Here is a 24150-nt window from a genome sequence, read left to right on the forward strand (position 1 = left end):
TGAGCTAGGGGGCTGCATCATGCAGGCAGCTGGGAAATGGAGACCAGATAGAGCCTGGGAAGGAAGATGAGGGGACAGGATATGAAAGAGTTGAGGTGAGATCTTGAATTGCCAGACCCTGCTTTGTGGCCTGAAGTAGGTGATGTCCAGGGAATGAGGCCCTTCCTTTCTCCACAGAGTGGACAGATAAGTTCCCAGCACGCTGTGGTGACAGTTGCCCTACTTGAATGGGCAGCAGAATAGTCAGCCCCTCTGAAGGGCCATTTGGGCCATCTGTCAGCATTGAACCCTCACACTTCCACAGAAAGGTTTTATACACATTGACGTTGTTATACTCTTCTCTGTGTGTAAGAGACCAGGTCTTTAAGGTTGAGAACAATAAAAAGACGGAAAGGTGGAATGGGAAAATGCTTATGAATAATAAAGAGAGAAACTTTAGTAAGAGATGGGAGTGGGTGTGGCTCAAACATTTGGATGTGGGAGGTACCAGGTTTGGTTCCTGGTGCCTCCTAAAAACAACAACAAAAACCAACAACAAATGAAATAACCAACATGGGGAGCCAATGTGGCTCAGTATTTCAGTCCTGACTTCACAAATATGAGGTCCAGAAATCAATGCCCCATCATGGTTCCTCAAAAAAAAAAAGAGAAAGAGAGAAGAAATTGCTGCTTTCTCTTGTTTGGAATCCGCTTATTCTGAGAAGTTGACTTGTGCATGGGCCAGAGCAGCAGAAGGGATGGGGAAGCTTCGGGGACAGTGGGGATAGAGTTAGGGTTGAGGGAGACCTTGGGCTCCTGATGTTCATTGCATGATGTAGCCTGACCCCAGGGTCCAATTCTGTCCTCACTGCTATACTTCTCTTCCAGGATCTCAGTCAATTCATCACTGCAATTAATGGGTCTAGGAGTTCCAGCATCCCTTTTCCAGCCCTCCAATATTTTAACTGTGGCCAAGGATGTATGCCTGTGTCTTGTTCTTTAAGAAGACAGTCACTGTCTCCATGTCTTTCTTTCCTGGCATTGTTTGGTAGATGGCCCAATATTACATTTGCCTTGACTTTGGGGAACACCTGGAGGGCCTTGAATGTCCTAACTAAAAGTTCACCTCCCTGTTCTGCTCTCATATAAGTCTCCTAACCAAGTGATCCTCCTTTTCATGGGCACCAGGTACAATTCCTGCTCACCCCTCAGGAGCAGGCTTTAGGTCCATCTCAGCCTCCATAATCACCCAAACAAATCAATCCCATCTTCATGCCAAGAACCAGGAGTCATCTCATCCTTTTGCTCCCTTTCACAAAGCCTGCCTCCCACAGCCACTCCTTGTGTGCCATGTGATCTCAAGTGCAACACTGGTGTGGCCCTGCATGTTCTACAGGTTGTTCTACCTGTACACGGTTCTACAACCATTCTACAGGTTGTTGTGTATGTATGATTAACCATCCACTGTTGATCTCATCTGTCAGTGGCAGGTGTTGTGTGTTTGGCCCTCCCCCAAACCCTAGAGGGGAATCCCTGCCTTATCAGTGGAGTGAAGGTGAGACTATTGAAACGTTTCTTCCTTCCCTCATCTCTTCCCTGCCTCTTTTTTCTAATGACTGCTCATTTCCTTTCTCCTTGTCACCTTCCACCAATCACTTTGCTCTCTGGTATGGGAACATTGGAGGACTGATCAATTCTACACTACCACCATCTCCCATCAATTGATTGATCAATGAATCAATTCATCCTATTCAAAGGACACGTGAAAGGGGCCTGAGGTTGTGTTGGGCTTTGATTCAGGAAGAGCTCTTGATTCTTTCTTCATTTTACAAGGTGTTTCTTACCCCTACCCCACAGAAACCATGGCTGCCATAATAAGTGCTGAGAGAATTTTCACATGGCAATGGCATTTTTTATTCTTGGTAACGTTATCTTAAGTGCAATTTTAGGCCTCAGTTGGTGAAATGTGGAGTAGGTATCCCCCAGCTATACCTAGAGGTGTCTCCTTACTCAGATACCTCTCAACTGGGTGTGGCATGTACCTACACCAGGAGCTATGTGCAGAAAAGGAGCCAGCCCTAGCACTCCAAGCTTTGAAGATGGTGAGAGGGTTAATTCAGAGGCCACTGTAATAAAACAGGTTTGGCAATGAGGGAAGAGGTAGGAGTGTCCTATCTGTGGGAGACATATCCATTCAAATACCAAAAGCATTTGAGAGAGTAGGGACTCAGTGATTACTGCAGTCTCATATTGGAAATCAAAGGTCTTGCCTGAAATCTCTCAACTTAGGAAGTCTCAGAACTGGATTCAATACATGCGTTGGAGCTTTCAGACCAGTGCTGTTTCCATGAGGCACAGCTGCTTTGTCTGAAAACAGCCACTCTATTTTAACCCACACCCAGTTTTGAATGGATCACTCCCTGGTATCAAAAAGTTCTGTTGGTGACTGCCTGAGTCTGTTTTCTGGAGCCACTTCCATAGAAAGGGGCGGGTTTGTTCTCCAGAGTGAACCAGTTGTCTGACCTGTTCTCAACAGAAACAGACCAAATGAGTTTACTACAAAGAGGGTCATTGTCTGTTGTAACATCTGTGTTCTGCCATCTGTGAAAGAAGACCATCTTGTATCATTTATTTTCTTAAGTTTAAGTGCTTCAAACCTGAGACAGTTGCCAAATCATGTACGTGACCACAGCTTAGCTTTGGGCCTGAATGAAGCATCAGGAGAACCAATTTCCAATGGTGGCACTATCTGCAATGTAGAATGTTTCCTCCCAATGTGTTTTGTAGGGGGTGAGGAAGGAGATTATGTAGATTCTGAGGGGGTGATTTTGAAAGATGTAAGAAGGAACCTGACCAATGTGTTATCATATTACACTCCTGAAAACTAGGATATGAGATGGATGAAAAGTGAGATAATATTTACTGAATGGAGAATTATCAAAGGGCCCCAGAATTAATTGGAAAAACTAAAAAGAAAAGAATGGAGGAGCACAGTGACTATTTATTATTATAAAGTTCTAAATTTTTAAGTAAAATATGAAGAGGGAAAAGAGAAAAGCAAGAGACAATATTAGGCAAAACCCAAAACATTCACAATAAAATTGGCACAAACTCTTTTGGGAAAAGGAAATTTAATTAGACTTGTCTAGGAATGAGAAGCCCTTCCCAATCGAGAACAGTGCATATATAGAGAAATACGTTTTTACTTCCATATACCAGCTGGCAAGGGAATTACAACAAGGATGATGAACACCAAGCTAAAAATAAAGTGGTCTTTTGAGTTCTTCCTTGTCACTGTCTCTCAGGTGTGTGGCTCAGAGTATTTGATATTTCTAAAGCTCTTCATAATGCTATCAAATACCACTAAAATATCTTCCTGGTTCTTATGCTTTATGCAAATCCTGAGGAGTGACCCAAGTGCTGGCAGGGGTTGATGAAGTGATGCTTTGGTACTTCCCAACTGTCAGCATCTGTGAACTGACTAGAATCTCTGCACTTCCTTTGTGCTTTATACACATCCACCAAAATGGCCAAAGTGAAAGTCAGAAGATACCAGTTATTGGTGAGGATGGGGTTGAACCAAACTCTCTTGCATGGTTGGTGTGAGCATAAGGTGTGCATTCCATTTGGAAAACTCTTGGTCAGTATTCACCAAAGGTGAACTTAAGCATCTCCCATGACCTGTTGATTCCTCTGTATGAAAATACCCAATAGAAATGCTTGCACAGTTCCAGGAATACACATTTCCAGGAGTGTACATGACAGCATTATTCATAATTTCCCAAACTGATAAACTATCCAAACACTTATCAACTGTGGAAGGTATAAATTCTAGCATGTTTCAACAATTGTAAGCTTTTTCTCTGTAAGTACGAATGATCCTTAAGTACATACACCTATATGGTGAATATTACAAAAAGTAAAGCAAAAGCAGCAAAGTACAAAAGGAATCACGATTTCATTTCTTGGAGCACAAAACCAGTTGAGATTAATTGATGCTATGAACAGACAGGACAGTGATGACCCTTAGGGATGTGAGCTTCTGGACTAGAAGGGGCCACGAGAGAACTTCTTGGGTGCTGGGTTCCAATAAAATTTTAGAAAATTTCTTAAGTAAAAAAGTTACTTTTTGTCCAATATGTGAATCTCAGTAATGATGTGTGCTTGCAAATATGGTAATCGAATACTCCATCATAAACCCCAAAACATGCAACTTTACACAAAGCATGGAAGGTACATTAAGATTTTTTGGGACAAGTTTTTTCACAGCACTGAAAAGCCCCTGGTGACTGCAGAAGCGTCTGAGCATTCCAGTGACCCACGTGACTGGGACTGCCCACAGCAGCACTATCTCACACTCCCCTGACTGATCTCTGAGATAATGGCAGCAGAGTCATCTGCCACTACTCCTGTGCTGAACATCTCTCCAGTCAGTTGAAAGGCTGTGTGTTAAAAGTATTATTGTATGGGGAGCTGATGATTTTTGTTGTTGTTGATCTCAATCTATGCCCTCTCTGTCAGGGACCTGTTTGCTTCATTGAAAAATCAAATATTTATAGGAAATGCCCAAATTCTTCTTTAGCATGGACTGGAACTCCTTTAATTCCTCTGACTCTTTCTCACATGTATAACACAGATTGTGTCCAGCATTAATTATTTCAAATATGTGTGAAACCTGACTCTGTGGTACTTTTCCACTGGTACCACCCTGTTCCAAGCCGCCCAGTTGACTCTCACCTGAACCCTGCAATATCCTTCTTCCTGCTGTCTCAGGTGCCCTGTTTTTCCTGTAGTCTATACTCATCCAACAGAAAGGTAGTGTTAAAAACCAAATCAGATCGTGACCCCCTTTACTCTTTGCTGTCCATACCTGGATCATTCAGTGAAATCTAGAGTTCTTAACACTGTCCAACACAACCCTCCCTAGTCTGTGCCCCCCCCCCCTTTTGTCAGGTCCTTGTTCCCACCTGCTGACTCCATTCCAACAGCATTATATTCCTAACTTTTCTCAGGCACCATTCGTTCTTCCTTAATCAGAAGTAGAAAACTCAAAAATGAAGGTACAAAACTCTGGCAAGTTTTAGAACAAAATGGAAAAATCACTTCAGAAATTAAATGTAAACTAGGAGAAGCACAGCAAGAAATAATACCTTAGGAAGACCTGAAGGTGATAAAGAAGAAATTATTTAGAAGATCTGAGATAAAAATTATTCAAGGTAAACATTAGTATTTGAGAAATTTGACCAAACTAAAGGTCTACAGAAAACATCTAATATATGAATGATTCTAATGCCTGAAAAAGAAAATCAAAGAAAAGTCAAAAAGAAAATATAAAGATTACAATTTATTTTTATATGGAAATAAAAAGAGAAGCTTTGAAATTTAAAGAGAACCTGAGCATAGACTCAGAATGACTTATGTCAAGACATATTCTAGTAAAATTACTGGGTTTTAAAACAAAAAATCCTTTGTGCATCCGGAGAGAGAGGGAAAAATGATAGATAAAGAAAACTAAAGTAGAATCTCATGAACCTTTTTTACAGTAATAATTTGTTTTACATGTTTAAGACAATTGAGGGAAGAAATAGTGAGCCATAAATTTTACATCGAGCAGAAACTGACTTTGAGGTCTAAAAGGCACTGACATCCAAGTCATCATGTAAGATCTGGGGACCTATTCCTTCCAAGATCCCTTCGGGACAAGTGAGCCAACTTGAGACAGAATTCTTATAAAGAATTTGACACTAGTACAAATGGTAAGATCTAAATATGCAGTTGCTTTGCTCAACTAAGAGAAAATAAGGGTTCCCCGAGAGAGGACTTGAATGTCTTATGATAATTCATTAAGTTTTTTGTTTAGAGTCCTTTCTATATATGTGCTTTATTTTATAGAATAGCTATTTTTAAAATGACTAGTAGTAAATAAATATTGTTTAATGTAAAAATCACCAATATTAAATATAAAGCATGTCTCTAAGACTGATGGTAAATCTCTGCTAATCACAAATTAAATAACTGATTCCAAGTCATCTGGCTGACAGAGGTGTATTCATTGATGAGGGGTAGGGAATGTCTTGTTCTTTGGTGTCATGTCTGATTTAAGGCTCCCAACAGTATCCAAGCTCCAGCATCTTGGCTGTCAGGACCTCAGTGGTGTGTCTGGTCCACACAGCATCTCCGTGTGCATGTTTTTTCTCTTTCCCTCTTCTTAGGACACTAGTCATTTTGGTTGAGCACTTTCCTTGTTTCCCTATGACCTTGTCTTAATGTGGTGGCAATTCTTAAAGTAAATCTTTCCAAATAAAGTCACATTCACATGTAATGGAGATTAGGACTTCAACAGTTATATGGGGCAGTGTGGCAGTATATAACAGATGTGCTACTATAATGGTGGATACAAGGTATGCATTTGCAAAACCATGTAGAATTGTAGAATACTAAAAGTGAACTTTAATGTAAATCCTGAACACTGATAATAATGTATCAATATTGGTAAATTAATTTTAACCAGTACTGAATTGAATGCATAGTGTTATTGATAAGACAATTGTAGGAACACTGTGCGGGCTGGCTGTTGGGTGTGTGGAAACGTTCTGTACTATCTGTTCAATTTTTATGTTAATCTAACACTGTCCAAAAGATGGAAGTGTATTAATTTAGAATAATAATAAACTGGGGCACTTTTCCATGGATTTATCTGTTTTACTTAGTGTTAACAAATGGCTAAACTAGCTAATAATCATTAGCCTGCAATGCTGTCTACATTAAATGTGAACGATACTTTTGTTGTAAATGCAACGGTAATTCTGTGCTTGTAGCATAACTGTGTGAATTAGTTAATTTAGTGTTTCACAGATGAAAAAGGAATTTTCTCCTAAATACTGTACACTGAATAAGCCTCAATCATTATTTTTGAATGTACATGATGTTTTACATTTCCAGAGTACCTTCTGTGGACAAGGTGGTTGGAGATATCCAGGTGTGCACCTTTTCTTCAGCCAGTATCCCGTGTTGATGCTACTGTCCTGACAAAGCCTGTGGGATGCAGATATTTTGATCAGGGAACTCCTCTGTGTTTTCTGTTCTTGTGAGAAAAGAACCTCAGAAATGTATGTATACTAGAGAGAGCTTTTGAAATCTTGTTCACAGACAACCATGGGAAAGTTATATTAAGTTATTCACAGTTCATACTAGAACTTCTTATTCATCTGTTGCCCAGGTGACACTATGAAGCAAACTTGGGCTTCAGGAAGATCTTACAGTTTTGTGTGCTCTTAATCACTCAAGAAACATATGACTGGGAAGAGAAGTTCACTTAGGACAATGTAGCAAAGTGGCACAGCACAGTGACCAAAAACATGGCAGATGCTGCCTGATGACCTAATTCCCACACAGGCCACCTGAGCCAGGAAATGTTATGTCACCCCTTTGTGTTCAGTTGCCTGTTGTGTGATGTGGAAATATTAAGTGGGCTTCCTTATTAGTATTAGTATTATTAGTATTATTAGTGTTATGTTATGAGGTATAACATATGAGTAAATGTTCCATGTTTTCCATTATTAAATGTCTAAAAGTATAAGCAGGAACTGTGGCTGTGGTCACCTCCAGAGAGGGTACTTGCATGGCTTCAAGCCAGATGAATATGGACACTACCTTTTTGCCTCCTCAGTCTGGATGATTTCAATTGTCTTATCTTTAAGTTCGCTGATTATTTCTTCTGCTTGCTGCAATCTGCTGTTGAGCTGTTCTAGGGTATTTTAAATTTATGTTACTGTGATCTTCACTCTTCTTTGTTGACCTTTCCTAATTTCCATCTCTATTGTTATCTTCCTTGTGTTCCTCTATTGTGTTACTGATTTCCTTTAGTTCTTTTTCCATGTTTTCCTTTAACTCTGAGCATTTTAAGGACTACTACACAAGGTCTTTTGTTTCTCATGCTTTGTACTCCTTTTTGCTTAGTTCATCACTTCCTGTTTCTTTGTATGTTTTGTCATCATCTTGAAACCTGAGTATTTTGATATATTAAAGTGCTATCAATGGAATTTAGACTCTTCAGCATCTATCCAGGTAGTATTCTGACAGTTTTCCTTGAATGTCAGGAAGTAACAAACAAAAGTAAAAGTAGGAAAAACAGAAAACACCTTTCCTTGTCTTTGCATGTTGGTCTGCATGAGTGCACTCCTTCAGAGCTCATCCATACAGTGAATTTAAACAGTAATTTTTTAAAAATAAAGATTTATTTATTTATCCCCCCCCCAAGTTTGTCTGCTCTCTTGTCCATTCACTGTGTGTTCTTCTGTAACTGCTTCTTTCCTTATCAGCGGCACCAGGAATCTGTGCTTCTTTTTGTTGCGTCATCTTGTTGTGTCAGCTCTCCATGTGTGTGGTGCCATTCTTGAGCAGGCTGCACTTTTCTTTCATGCTGGGTGGCTCTCCTTACGGGGTGCACTCCTTGCGTGTGGGGCTCCAATAGCAGGGGCACCCCTGCGTGGCAGGGCACTCCTTGCATGCATGGGCCAACTCCACATGGGTCAAGGAGGCCTGGGGTTTGAACTGTGGACCTCCCATGTGGTAGATGGATGCCCTATCCGTTAGGCCATATTCTCTTCCCTTAAGCAGTAATTTGAAGCTAAAGTATAGGGGCCTTGCTGGTCCTTTCTGCACACACATATTGTGTTGGAAATATGTGCACAGATATCAAGGTCCCCTTTTCTCGAGGAAACAATTTCCACATGATCCATCATGCTTCATTGTGTCTCCTACAATGAGCAATCCCTGGTTCAGGCAGCCACTTGACTTCTCTCCCTCAGGATTCTGTATGAGAGCTCTGTGAGCTAGCTTCAACACACAGGACATGGTCTGGGACAGCAAGTCACTCAGGTAACTTTGAGATAGATTGGTCCAGACATAGATACTCACAGTATGCACACAAGAGTTACTCAGCTCCCTCCAGAACTGGAACCAGGATCAGGGATCCACATTGTGAGCCAGAGTTCTCTGTGCCAAGCCGTGGAAGGGGTGGTAAAGCGGCCAGCCGATGTGCTACAAGATCGTACCACTTTCAAGTAGCCATTTTCTTGATTTGGTCTTATCCCTAGTCCTGCAATCCTTTAACTCTTTCTAGAGCTTTGATAAAGATGTTTCTGCCAGTTCTTGCTGGTTGTTCAAATTTTCTGCAGGGGGCTGTGAACTGAAGCTTCTCATCCTGCCATCTTGATAATTTCAGGGCACAATGATTTTTTATTTTGAATGTTGACACTGACAGTTGTGCTGTTTCATGTGACATTTATGTCAAGATGAAAAACAGTGACACATTCATATCCTAAATTACACTGCCCAGGCACACTAGCTCACATGACCTAAATAGAAAACATTTGATTCAGTGATGGTAGAAACATGGTAAGTGTTTTGTCTGGAAAGAATTTCTTTTACCATACACCCTATCCTTGATCCCACATGCAAGTGGTAATCAGTGTACCCCACTATACTAAATCCCATAAGAAAGCCATGACTTTCTGTTCATCTAAATTTTCCCTTAAGAAGTGAGTGATTCTATAATGCATACCTTTCTGCTTGCTCTTTGAGTCACCTGCAATTACAGAAAAGAAAACACTATGGAATAATGCTGTATAGGTCCTGTGTACAGTGTTTGCATGGGTCTTTTGCTCCCTTGGTGCTTTAGAAAAGCAGATGGGAAACAGTGATTGATCAAGCAAAGGAAAACTGATATTAAGGATGAGGCTACCTATATATAGTTTGTGCTTCTTATTATGAGTGCCATCTAGAAACAGGTGTCAGTTAGTAGGAGACCCCCATTTTACACTCCCCCAGCAAGGATATTATATATATCTTCTATTGTATAAATGGTCAAGTTTTCATATCTGAGTATGATTTAAAATAAATATATCAAAAAAGCTACATTTCTACCTCATACAAACCAAGGCAAACTTATCTTGGGATTTAATGGGACCTTCATGTTTGTCCTGACACCTGCAATCACATCCAACTGGTCCTCTAGGGAAGGTAGGGGACACAGAGTGACTGTCAGTACATTGGGTTGCTGATCATGAATTGCTCAGGGAACTTTGTATGATTCAGACAAGGGATTTGAGTGAATGGACATGGTTGCTTAACAAGGATGCAGTGAACTGCTGCAGAGCCAACCTCCTTGGTGGAAGAAGGATGGTAAAGGACAGGAGCAGAGGGTTGTGGGGAATGGAGTATATGGGAACCTCTTATATATTTTTTAAATTAATTAATTAATTTTTAAATTTATACCCCCCTTGTGGCTTGCTTGCTATCTGCTCTCTGTGTCCATTCACTGCACATTCTTCTGTGTCTGCTTGTCTCCCTTTGCTGTGTCATCTTGAACCTGGGCCCTCATACATGAGAAGTATACCTTCCTTAACACATGATATTATGTGTCTTCTTTATAGCCATACTAGTGTGTGTGTAGGGGTAAATGCAATTTTAAATTGCAATTTTAATCTGTATTTCCCTAAGGATGAACAGTGTTGAATATCAATTTTTTGTGTTTTTTAGCTAGCCATTTATCTTTTTTGGTGTAATGTCCATTCAAATATATTGCCCATTTTTAAAGTATTGTTTCTCTCCTTGTTATTGAGTTATAAGAATACTTTATATGCTTTAGGTACAACTCTTTTATCAGCCATATGGTTTGAGAATATTTTCTCCTAGTCTGTGGTTTATCTTTTTACCTTTTTTTTTTTTTAAGAATCATGGACCAAATAGTAACAGCTAAAACTATAAAATATCTAGAAGAAAACACAGGAGAAATAATTGTGACCTTGATTTAGGCCAAGAGTTCTTAGATATGATTCCAAAAGCATGTTCCATAAGGAAAAGAAAAGTTAGACATCAAACAATTGTCCAAAATGTCTCAGATGTGGCATAATTTTATTTATTATTACAGAAGTTTTTTTTCTTTGTGGGCTTCTTTAAAATTAAACAATTTTGCACTTCAAATACACCAGGATAGAAATGTTCCAAATCTGGATTGTGGTGGTGGCCAACCAACCCAATAAATATACTAAAATTATTGAATTGTATATTTCTAATGGGTAAATATACAGCATGTAAATTCTGTTTTGGTAAAGCTATAGAAAACAAAAGCAAAAACAACCTCAACCTGAACAATCATTGTCCAGGAAAATAAAATGGGGTGCCTCAACAAAATGAAAAATGGTGAAAGAAAGACATAGGGAAATGTCCAAAAAGACTATCAAGAGTGAAGTAGACATGGCTCAACTGATAGAGCATCTGCCTACCATATATGAGGTCCAGGGTTCAAACTCAGGGCCTCCTGGCCCATGTGGTGAGCTGGCCCATGTGCAGTGCTGCCTCACACAAGGAGTGCCATGAAACACAGGGGTGTCCCCCACATAGGGGAACCCCATGCACAAGGAGTGTGCCCCACAAGAGAGCCGCCCTGCATGAAAAAAGTGCAGCCAGCCCAGGAGTGGTGCTGCATACTCAGAGAGCTGACACAGCAAGATGACACAACAAAAGGAGACACAGATTCCCAGTGCCACCGAGAATGCAAGCAGACACAGAAGAATACACAGCAAATGGACACAGGAGAGCAGACAACAAGGCCAAGAGTGGGAAGGGGAGAGAAATAAATGAAACAAATCTTTAAAAAAAAAAAGACTGTCAAGAGAAAAAGGCATTAATATTAGGAATAAAAGGCTGAAATTAGGAATAGTTTTTTTCACAATTAGTTATTAAGCAGTTGTATTGAGATTTATTCAGATAACTTATGAACTAAAGTATATAATCAGTGGCTTTTAGTATAATCACAATGTTGTACACTCACCATCACAAAAAATTATTTTCTAATAATTATATGAGATTAATGTAAATAACTTTGCCAGTGAATTTAGAAACATAGATGAAATCATTCATTTTTATCAAAATACAAATTGCTAAAATTGATGCAGAGTCCTGCCTCAACATTGGGGCAGTGAACGATTTAAAGGATGAGGCTGTAGTCAAGGTGCCACGTGAAGCAGGATCTAGTCCCAAATCAGATAAAGGCATAGTGTCCTTGAAGACCAAGAGGGTGGAGAAAGGGAGTCCACCAGGAAGCTGCAGCAAGCAGGCAGCCAGGAAAGGCAACCGGATAGAGTCTAGAAAGGGAGATAGGGAGGCAGGACACAGAAGGTTTGAGGTAAGATCTTGCAAGGCTGTATCCTGCTGTGTGGCCTACAGAGGAGGTGTCCAGGGAACGAGGCTCTTCCTTCCTCCACAGAGTAGACAGACAGGTTCCAGCATTCTGTGGTGACAATGCCCTGCCTGAATGGGCATCAGAATGGCTAGCCCCTCTGAAGGGCCATTTGGTCCATCTGTCAGCACTGAACCGGCACACTGCTACAAGCCTAGTGGTTTCACATCCAGGAGAGTATCTACTGGCCTGGGATATCCAAGATCTAGTTTTGAGGAGTTGTCCAAGATGCTTTGCTCAGTGAACAGAGCAGCATCAAAAACTCTGTATCAAGTTCACTAAGGGAGGTCTGTGTTTTAACATTGATTGTAAGTCTTATGAGCAGATAACACTGAATAAAGCAAATATCTTGCTTAGTTTTCAAAACTAATCTCTATTGTGTTTCACAGTTCACTAAGTGAGTTCTAGGTTGTAACAATGATTGTAAGTCCCTACTAGCAGATAACACTGAATAAAGCATGTACCTTGCTTAGTTTTCAAAACTAAAAAAATGCAAAAACAAAAAATGCTCTAAAATCTACAGGAGAACTGAATAACCATATACAGAAGAATGAAAGAGGATTAGCATCTCACACCGTGTACAAAAAAAATCAACTCAAGATGGATTAAAGATCTAAATATAAGAGCCAAGACCATAAAGACCTTGGAAAACAATGTAGGGAAGCATCTACAGGACCTCGTAATAGGAAATGTCTTCATGATCTTCACACCCAAGTCAAGAGCAGCAGAAGAACAAATAGATAATGGGACCTCGTCAAAATTAAAGACTTTTGCACTTCAAAGGAGTTTGTCTAGAAAGTGAAAATATTTGGTAACCATCTATCTGATAGGAGACCAATATCCTGCATATATAAAGAAATCCCATATCTTGAAAAGAAAAAGAAAAACAACCCATTTTTTAAAATGGGCAAGAGATTTAAACAGGTGGTTCTACAAGAAGAAATATAAATGACTAAAAAACACATGAAAAGATGCTCAACATCACAAGGTATTAGGGAAATGAAAATCAAAACTACGAGATACCATCTTACACCTGTTAGAGTGGTGGCTATTGAAAAAACAGAGGATTACAAGTGTTGGAGAGGATGTGGAGGAATGGGAACCCTCATCCACCGCCGGTGGGAATGCAGAAGGATCCAGCCATTCTGGAGGACAGTTTGGCAGTTCATCAAAAAACTAGCTATAGATTTGGCATATGACCCAGCAATTCCACTTCTGGGTATATACTCAGAAGAGCTGAAAACAAGGACACAGATATATGCACATCAATATTCATAGCAGCATTATTCACTATTGCCAAAAGTCACAATCAACCCAAATGCCCATCAGCAGGTGAATGGATAAACAAAATGTGGTATATACATACAATGGAATACTACCCAGCTATAAGAAGGAATACAGTACTAACACATGGGATAACATGGATGAATCTCGAGGACCTTGTGTTGAGTGAAGCAAGCCAGGCATTGGAGGACAAATACAACATGAACTCTCAGATATGAAATAAGCAAATCTAGCTATTTCAGAGAGCTAGGGACTGGAGGATAGGCCTACAGGAAATTGGTGGGGAGAGGAAGGTTGTGAGCTGATGTCTACATGGGTGAAATCTATGATAAAGTGGAGGTAAGTAGTTGTGCAGGGAAGGGATAAGACAGGAGCATAGGGATACTACTGGGTGGGGCTTTGCAGGCTTGATAGGGGCTAGAGTTCGGAGGATGGGTCAGATGGCCCAAAGAATTGGGGGGAGGGTTGGCGGGAGCAGGTGAACATGGGAGATTTTCAGGTATGTGGTTGAAACTATGATGTTGAGAAAACTCTTTAGAAAATATAAGGGTTACTTGTTTAAGTGCTTAATGGGGGGCATCTGGCACAGGGTTAGGCTTCTAGGCAGTGTGTGAGTGCTCATCTTTTCATGGTGTGTTATATCACTGGGTGTAGATCCATACAGTGAGTGGAATGGTGTACCCACATCCTGGGGAGTCCTGATGTTCTCAAACAGGGAGCGGTGTCTCTCGAGAGCATTGGTGGCTCCTAGTGGGGGAGGACACTCTAGTATGTCAAGCCCTCAGCATTGTTGCAAATATCTGTGAATCTGGTCATTCAAGCAGTGAAGCTTGATTGTCACTGTGGGCCCTGAGGGAAGGGGGAGAGAGAAAGAGAATAGATGGAAGTGGGGGGAACAGGGGGTTAATGGAAGTGTTCCACAAGATCGTGCAATAATGGATATAGGCCATGTTAAAATTCACCAAAAATTGATGAAAGTGTGTAGTCTAAAATGTAAGCCATAATGTAAACCATAATGTAATAAAAATTTAGAAAAGTGTACAGTCTAAAATAGAAACCATAATAGAAACCAAACTGGAAGCATGCTTGTTAGCTATGTTTCAATATCTATACATCAGCTGTAGTAAATATAACATGAACATGTAAAAAGATCATTGCTGGGGAAGGCAGAAAAGGCTTTGATGTTGGATATATGGAAGTCCCCTATTTTGTATATATGACTTAAATGTCATCTAAAAATTTTGTGGAGACAAAATTAAAAATAAAAAAGGAACAAAAAGGAGGAAGTGGATGTGGCTCAACCGAGTGGGCTCCTATCTACCATAGGGAGGCCCTGGGTTCACAGCTCAGAGCATCCTTGTGAAGGCATGCTGGCCTGTGCCCATGGAGAGCTGATGGCCTGTGCCAGCAAGACCCAAAAGGGGGGAGCTATAAAATAAATAAATACATATATAAAATAAATCTGAAAAAAAAAAGGATGTAGACCTTGAGAAATGAATGAGATTGCCTTGCCACTGTACATGCAGGGCAGCACCTATTACAGTGATGAAAGGCAAAATGTCAAAAACAAAGTTTTATGATAATTTTCATTTTTTAACACCCCAATTTATTTTTTAGTTTGTTTTTCTAAGTTAGTATATATTCTATTTTTAATCTTTAAACCTTTTGTTACTATTTCATTTTCCTACCAATTGAATTTTGCAATATATTAGGCTTCATTTTTTAAGAAGTTTTGGATCACAGGGGGTTCAACTATGGTAGGAGAGGAACACTGGAGTGGGGTGTTATTGATGGGGGACACATGGGTGGGAGTTCTCTGGGGCACATATATAGGGTATATAAAAATGTTCGGTTATTCATTGCATGTTGTCACAGTAGGTAGAGTTACAAATGACAACTGAGGGAGTGCTGCGTTCCGAGCCAGGGTAGCTGTCACATTCCCCAATGGAACAGCAACAATCCCCCAAGTGGAAGGGCAAAGACCAGTGAAAAAGGATGTTCCAGTGATGAGCCCTTGATCCTGATGACTATGCTTATGAGCCTGTGTGCTTGAAATTTCAACTAGGCCTAGAGCTGTAGGGTGCCTAAGAGTTACCTTCTAAGAGCCTCCATGTTACTCAAATGTGGCCACTCTCTAAGCCAAACATAGCATGTAAATGCATTACCTTCCCCCCAGCATAGAACATAACTCCAGGGGATGACTCTCCCTGGTACCGAGCTATTACTATGAATCACCAGCTGGCGATGCCACTAGAAAAAGACCTTGAATAACAGAGGAAAATGGTAAAGACAAATGAGCTTATATGTCTAAGAGACTTCAAAATGAGTCAGGAGGTCATCAGAGGTGTTGCACTTATGCACATCTCAGCAGGATCCCAGAGACAGCCAAAGTAAATACAACCCCAGGTACTTGTGCCCCTGAGGGCTACAGAGACACACAAGTTCTGTGATCAGGGCAAATGGCTCTGGAGTTCTGTCAGTGGGCCCTACTTAGGAATTTGTGCTCCTGTGTGTGATGAAGTTGGACTCAGATGTGACCTTTCTACACATGCCTCTTCTGTAATTTTTACTGGACCTGTGGCTGGTGCTGGGGTTGGTGTATACTCAGGAGACTTGAATCTCTGTACTGTCCATGTGCCAGCTGGGCCCTGAGCTTGAGCAGAGTTGCAACACCTACTCTCCAGTTCTTTGGACTTACCCAGGTTAGCTAACAGGGAGGTGAGAATGATCAACCACCACACCAGGGAACTAAGAGTGCCTACAACTGGAAGCAGGAAAGTGGTATTCATCAACCATGTGGGATCTATGCCCTCTCTCAATTTAGAGGTGGAGTGGACAGCAACATCCCAGGGTCCACAGGATGGAGGAATAAAAAAGGAATTAGATTGGACTTGCTGATATTCTACTATGAATCTACTGTGACTAGTAATGGAAAAATTGTAGCATTGATATGGAGAAAGTGGCCACAGTAGTTGTTGAGGGCAGGGAAAGGGAAGAGGAGATGTGATGTGGGGGCATTTTGGGGACTTTGAGTTGTCCTAAATGATATTGCAGCATCAGATGCTGGACCTTATATATTCTGCCATAACCCACTGAATGAACTAGGGGAGAGTGTAAAATACAATGTAAACTACAATCCATGAAGTGCAGCAGTGCTCCAAAATGTATTCACCAAGTGCAATGAATGTGCTACAATGATGAAAGAGGTTGTTGATGTGGGAGGAGTTGAGGGGGATGTGTGGTGTGGGGTATATGGGAACCTCTTATATTTTTTAATTTAACATTTTTTTTGTGATCTTTGTATCTTTAAAAAAAGGTTGAAAATAATACCTAAGGATTTCGTTATAAGAAAGAAGTATTAAAAGATTGAAAGAAAAATAAATAAGAACCCTAAAGATTTGTAAAAACACTAAAAAATAATAAAATTATAATAATTGTATCAAAATACAAAAAGTAATAGAATAAAGTAATTTTTCATTGCTTCTTTCATCACCATAAGATAAGTTCCCTTTCTTTTACAGTGACTATTTCTTCCATATGTTTCCCCAGGGTCTTATTTTTTCACTTTATCTTCAAAGAAGCTTTGGGTTACAGAGAAGTCACATGGAAAATTTTAGCGGCTTCCATATACCAAAATTCTTCCCCCTTTCCCGGACTCCCATACTGATAATATTTTGCCTTGGTGTGGTGCATTTGTTGCAGTTGGTGAATATATAATGAAGCATTTGCACCATACACTTTCATAGGTTTGGATGGAGTTTAGAGTGTCCTGTGCCTTTCATTGCGGGGTCATGCCAAGCAGTTCTGATGTCCTAAAGTTGCCCTGTTGTTACCAGATTTTATTTAGGTTCTTGACTTATGCTGCAGAAATGAATTTCAAGAGCATGTTGGTTGAGTTAGACCAGTAATTTATTCAGGAAAGGAGGGAAGAGAAATGGGAGAAAATAACAGAGCAGGAGGTCCCAGGTAGAGAGGAAGGGACTGCAAAGTGGTAAAGAGGGCTACAGGATGGTGGACTTGGCCCAGTGGTTAGGGCGTCCGTCTACCACATGGGAGGTTTTGGTTTAAACTCCGGGCTTCCTTGACCCGTGTGGAGCTGGCCCACGTGCAGTGCTGATGTGCGCAAGGAGTGCCCTGCCACATAGGGGTACCCCCCGCATAGGGGAGCCCCATGCACAAGGAGTGTGCCCCATAAGGAGATCCACCCAGCGCAAAAGAAAGTGCATCCTGCCTAGGAATGGTGCCGCACACATGGAGAGCTGACACAACAAGATGATGCAACAAAAAGAAACACAGATTCCCATGCTGCTGACAACAACAGAAGCGGACAAAGAAGATGCAGCAAATAGACACAGAGAACAGACAACAGGGGTGAGGGGTGGGGGGGAGGGGAGAGAAAGAAAGAAAGAAAGAAGAAAGAAGAAAAAAGAAAGAAAAGAAAGAGAAAGAAAGAAAGAAAGAAAGAAAGAAAGAAAGAAAGAAAGAAAGAAAGAAAGAAAGAAAGAAAGAAAGAAAGAAAGAAAGAAATCAACATTTTAAAAAAAGAGGGCTACAATTCCCCATTATGGATTAGAAATGCCCAGGTTTACTTGTGTGGCCACGTGGCAGAGGAAAAATGGTGAGAGCAGTGCATGGAGGGCAGGAATGGGTCCAGAGGCAAGAGAGCAGAGCACAAGAGTGCACTTAGGCTCCGTGCCTACCTTTTTGAACTTTTAATTATTCTACCCCTTTGCTAATGGCAGGGGAGGGGTTCCAGCTGTTTGCTGTTTTGATTGATTACCGCACCCATCAATCCCCCATGAAGGCCCAATGATAAAGTCCTTGGGGAATATCTGGGGCTTCTCATGGCTTTCAGAAGAAGTCTTTGTTCTGAATAGAAGAATCTTGGGGGTGCAGGTCTTCCAGCAGCCATCTGGCGAGTTTTTGATGTCCACATGGACTCTCTGCCAAGTTCCAGATCCAGCTATTGATTCCCTATCTTACTAGCCTGCTTCACTATCTCCTATTCTATTCTATTCGATTCAATTCTTCCCTTTCCTCCCCTTGGAAACTATGGTAACTACTAAGTTTCTATGTTTGAAGAATGATATTCATTCCAGAGGTTACACTGATTCATGTCTCAGCAGGATCTCTTTCACTGCCACAGTACACATTGCCTCAAACAGTGGGTCTTCTGAGGGCTGTAAACATCAAAACGCTACATGCAAGGAAGACAATCTCAAGAATTTGGGACCCTGCCAGTGAGCCTTATTTTTGAACATATGCTCTCCAATTTAACTGAGTTAGATTCATTTATAATTTCCCTACACATGACTCTTCTGCCCCTTTTATTTGAACCTATAATTAGAACTATACTTATTAAGTCTATGTCCTAGAGACTTAAATCTTCAGTCTGTTCATATGCCAGTTGAGCCCTGAATCTCAGCAGAGTTGCAACACCTACTCTGCAGTGCATTGGACTCACCTCGGACAACTAACAAAAGGATGATGATGCACAACACCTATACCAATAATTAGAGAATATCCACAACTGCAAGTGAGACGGTCCTATCCGTTTGTCCCATGGATTCTAAGCTCTCTCTCAGTGAGAAACGGGCATCACCATCCCCAAATCCTCAAGATTGAGGAACTAACATCGGGATGGAAGCAACTACGGAGTAAAGTAGACTCATTATTCTAGCAATGGAAGAAACTCTATCATTGATAATAAAGGCAGTTTATATAAAGTGTTCTGAGGGGAGGGAGAGGGAAAAATGGGTGTAACATGGGGCTGTTTTCAGGATGTTGGAATTGTCCTGCATGATGTTGCAGTGACATATACAGGCCATTGTACATTTTGTCAGAACCTAGAGACTTTTATGGGGCAAAGTGTAATCTACAATGAAAACTATATCCATGTTTAGTAGCAATGCTTCACTGTGTGCTCATGAATTGTAGCAAATGTACCACACTAGTGAAAGATGTTGTTAATGGGGGAAAGTATGGGAGGGGTGGGGATGGGGTATATAGGAATCCCCTATATTTTTTATGTGGCATTTGTGTAATTTAATAATTCTTTAAAAATCAAAACTTAAAGTAAATAAGTGCATTTTAACATTCTGGATTGGATGATCAAAGCTCAAAAAGGACATTATTTGAAAACACTGGTGAAAAGTGAATAATTCTTTAGTTTAGTACATAGTATTATAATGAAATAATGATGTAGATTTATCATTTTTTACAAATAAACCATGGTTATAAGTAATTTTAACATTGGAGGATGCTGTTTGAAGGGAACATGGGACTGCTGTATGATCTTTACAATATGTACTATTTGTTCTATATTCTAATATTGTTTCAAAATAGAAAGTTTTTCTTTAAGAAATAGGAAAAATAAGCATGTTCCAAGATTATGAATACAATGGAGAGCTTTTTTGCAAGACTTCTCCTACAAGAAATATTAAAGAAACTCATACATATGAAAGGAATTGGCATCAAATGGTAACAAGAGCACTGGATAGGAACCAGTTTCTTTCATGCAGATCAGCCTGTAGCCCTAGCCTAGGCTTCAGCCCTGCCTCTGGTGGGAAAGAGGCTGAGGAGCTCTGCACAAGCCTATAGAGGTAACTGCAGGTAACTGTGGCTAGTATAGCCTGAAACTCAGAATTCTACCAGGGCAACTGTGGTCATCTTGGACCTGCACTGCATAGATTGCTGCTCACACCTGAAGCTCCATCCCTGCCCCAGGCAGGGAAGAAAGGGATATGAAGCATCATCAGTCTCCCTGGGCAACTACAGTTTAGGCCTGCACATGGATTATCCCACATAGCTGTGACTCTGTCCCTACCCCTGGCAAAGGAGAAAGTTGGCAGAAGCTTCATTGGGCCCCGGTGCAATGAGGGCAGCTTGAGCCTCCACAGCTTACAGCACCAACTACATGCTTGGCTCCTACTGCACAACCAGCAAGGGAAAAAAGATAGGAAGCCCTAAACTAAAGAGAAAAACTGTACCCAGAAAAAATACTCTAGTAAGCCAGATGTGAAGACACCAACAAAAAATTACAAAACACACCAAGAAACAGGAAGCTATGGCCCGGTTAAAGGAACAGGATAAGCCTCCAGATGACATAAAGGAGTTGAGACATCTAATTATAGATATTCAAACAAATCTCCTTAATAAATTCAATGAGATGGCTGAAGAGATTAAGGATATTAAGAAGACATTGAATAAGTACAAAGAAAACTTTGAAAGCATACGTAGAAAAACAGCAGATCTTATGGGAATGAATGGTGCAATCAAAGACATTAAAAAAACATTGGAATCATAGCAGATTTGAGGAGGCAGAAAAAAGCATTGGTGAAGTGGAAGAAATGGTCTCTGAAAGTGAACATATAAAAGAACAGGTGAGGAAAAGAATGGAAAATAATTTGGTGAAAAAGCAACCTTGAGTTAAGCACTCTATGGCCTTTTACCTGTGAGCACTTAACCTAAATAAATACCCTTTATAAACCCAACAGCTTAAGTTAGCTTAATGGGTGCTGATGCACAGATCCAGAAATCTGTTGGCTATTATAAAGGGTACAACTTTGGTGATAAAAAGCTTACAGTTTCAAGGCCGCAAAGAGTCCTACTCAAGGTACCATAGGAAGTAATTAATCATCCAAGTCTGTTCCCATGTGTTGAAGCAAGATGGTGGGCGATCTCTGCCTCTTCCCTTGGACCTTCTTCCACTTAAGGCTTTTTGGGCCCATCTTTTTCTGATCTCTGCTATAGGCTTGCATAGGGCTCATCTCTTTTCCTGAGACTTCAGCTGTTCGAGCCTTCTCCTTTCTGTCACATGGCAGAATCGAAATGAGCAAATTCTCTCCTCTTCACATCTTTGACGCTCTCTCTCTTCTCCCTCTGTCTTCTGTGAATGTACATTTACATTAGCCCAAGAATGGGGCAGGGACCCAACCCTGATTTTAACAAGTAATTTAATCAAACATCTCATCTGAACCAAATACAACTAACTGGGACCATAACCAGAGGAACAGGTCAGTTAGTAAACATAATCCTACTTTTATGGAATTTGGTACCAGGAGAATGAGGGACAGTTTGTTGCAATTACCAAAAATGCTTCTTTCTTTTCCCCTAAAGAGTTGGAAAGTAGCTGCAGATCTGGAACATATTTTTATAAATGGGTAAGGGTTTTTGCTTTTTTGGAGGAATTGTGGAAAGCTTCATGGAAAATGCTTATGTTGCTCTGAAGAGCTTCTTGGGAGGAATATGGGGCCTAAACTTATTTCTAATAAGGCTTTAGAAGGAAATGATAGAAGTATTATTGCAAGGTGGAGGAAAGTTGATGTGTGTTTTCAAATTGCAGAAAACTTAGCAAGATTGACCCCTGATGTTATATGGAAGTCAGAATTTGAAAATGGAGTGCCTGGCCATTTTGGTAAAGAGCTTTCCAAAGTAAACTCAGAGAATGAATCTTGGCTTCTCCTTGCAGCTATAGGAAAATGCTAGATGAATTAGTTAAACTGAGAACTGAATTGTTGGGCACAAAGAAACCAGAAACTGATTTCAGAAATTCCAAACCAATGGCATTCAAGATCCCAGACTATAATACCCCATTTGAGGAATTATCTAACCTTGGACCTTGTGAACCAGGATTGAAAATGCAATTATTCAGGAAAGACTTGTGGAAAATGTTACTGTCTGATGACTGGATCCCTGCTTCCTGCATGCTAAACCAACAAGTTTTGTGCAAGATCTATATGAACATTACCACGTTCAGACTGGAATAAAAGAGAATGGAGGGGAAAGATGGAAGGGAAAATGACTTTAAGAGGAAAACCATGGAGGCTGAATTCTGGAATTAAGACATTCCCTTGGGCCAAGAGAGGAATCCCAGCCATGTACTCAGAGTGAGTGAGTTTGCCCAAGCATTTGACGAGCATGGATGTTCCAGCCCACTGTTCAGGGAATTTTTCCACCCCAGGCAACAGAGAAGGTAGAGCACAAACCCAAGTGTTTTCTGAGAGTCAGGTCACCACCCCACTGTGCTGAGAAGGGTGAGCCTGTTCCCCATGGGTTGGGGAGAGTGAAGTCAATAATACCTCAGTGCTCTGAGAGGGTGGGCCTACTCCCCATAGATTAGGGAAGGCCAGGTTGCCAATTCAATGTTCTGATTGGTTTGGGCCCATACACCAGAGAGTAGGGAGAATGCTACCACCTCATCACTGTGCTAAGGGGGCTGCAACTCTACCCCAGAGATTGGGTGATGTGTGGCCATCACCCCAAAGTTCTTGGATGGTGAGGTCTGAAGCTCAGTCCCTAACCAGATGCTTCATGAGAGTGGAACAAAGAAAATGGTAATTGGGCCAGCCTGTGGAAAGGGTGGGGCACCATTTGGCCCCCAAAATGAGAAGAAACCATCATTTTAAGGATGATTCTCAGATGCAGAAATCTAATGGATTATGCCCCTGCAGGGTTTCAGAACTGTTGGGGACCAGTGACTCATGTTTCCCTCCAAAATTCTCCTTATAGCAAAGGAAATGTTTCTCCTATGTCTGTCCCTTAGTATATTAGAAGGAGATAACTTGTTTTGTAAGCTTCACAGGTGCATATCTAAAGAGGACTTTGCCCCCAAGGCAAACTGTATTTCTATAAACTGATTGTGATGTGAGTTTGTATTTAGCATTGCTAACTGCAAGGATTTCAAGTTTTTTTAAATTACCCTAATCTCTTTTTGGAGTTGAGAGGGTAGAGTGAGTTTATTTATGAATCTCAAAAAGAGAGATTATGTTTGTAAACTAATGCATTTCTCTGAGTATGTTACCCTTTGAACACACTAGATTCAGCTGACATGTCTTGATTAAATTACCTGTTAGGATTGGTGCTTTGATTTGAGCATTCAGTAGGGCAGACTCAGGATTGAGTCACCAGCCCTTTGATGGGCTGATAGAAATGGACACTCAGTTAAGAAGACACCCAGAAGACTCAGGAAGAGAGCAAGAACTCCAAGGACACAGCAGAGGAGAGAACTGTGATCCCACAGCCCTAGGAAGCCCAAAAAGAAACAAGCCCCATGCCAGGATATAGCTGAAAGAGAGGAAGGCTGAACTCTCTCATAGATGGCCTGCTGTCAATCTTCAACATGAGGCAACTGAGTTTGGTGAGCAAACAAACTTGAGCTGGACTCCTTAGGGCCTTGTAACTATAAGATTTACCCCAAATAATTTCCCTTTATAAAAGCCAACAGATTTCTTGTACTTTGCATCAGCACCCCTTTGGCTGACTAATACACCTGGCATCACCTGTCTTTCTCCTCCCCTACCACTCACCTTTGCCTATAAAATCCCTCATTGACATTCTTACTTGGACCTGGTTGTGGGCAGTTTCCCCCAGTTCCTTCCTTGGGCATGCAGAGTAAATCACCTTCTCAATGAGGGACATTTTTCACCTTTGTGTAAAAGATAAGGCTGGCCCTTCTCTTGGAAATAGCCGTGCTTATGGTAACACTATTAAACATTTTTCTGCTACTGTGAAATGAATCATATGTAAAGAATGGTTCATGCAATGAATATTTACAATTTAAACAACTGTTTAAATGGAAAGACATCCACCCGTTCCTACATCTCTAACCCCAGCTTCAAGCATATCCATCTGTCCATCTCCCC

General features: G+C 40.8%; 1 long non-coding RNA gene across 1 annotated transcript in view; it reads left to right on the forward strand.

Moving 5' to 3' along the window:
- LOC101430972 (uncharacterized) overlaps window positions 1-24150 on the forward strand; it is a 46788-nt gene that overhangs the window by 19545 nt on the left and 3093 nt on the right. Inside the window, exon 3 of the long non-coding RNA XR_009181847.2 lies at window positions 6922-7088. This is a non-coding gene — a long non-coding RNA (uncharacterized lncRNA). The remainder of the gene's footprint in view (window positions 1-6921; window positions 7089-24150) is intronic.

The sequence above is a fragment of the Dasypus novemcinctus genome, chromosome 19 (genome assembly GCF_030445035.2).
Source record: "Dasypus novemcinctus isolate mDasNov1 chromosome 19, mDasNov1.1.hap2, whole genome shotgun sequence".
In the NCBI taxonomy this organism is placed as follows: Eukaryota; Metazoa; Chordata; class Mammalia; order Cingulata; family Dasypodidae; genus Dasypus; species Dasypus novemcinctus.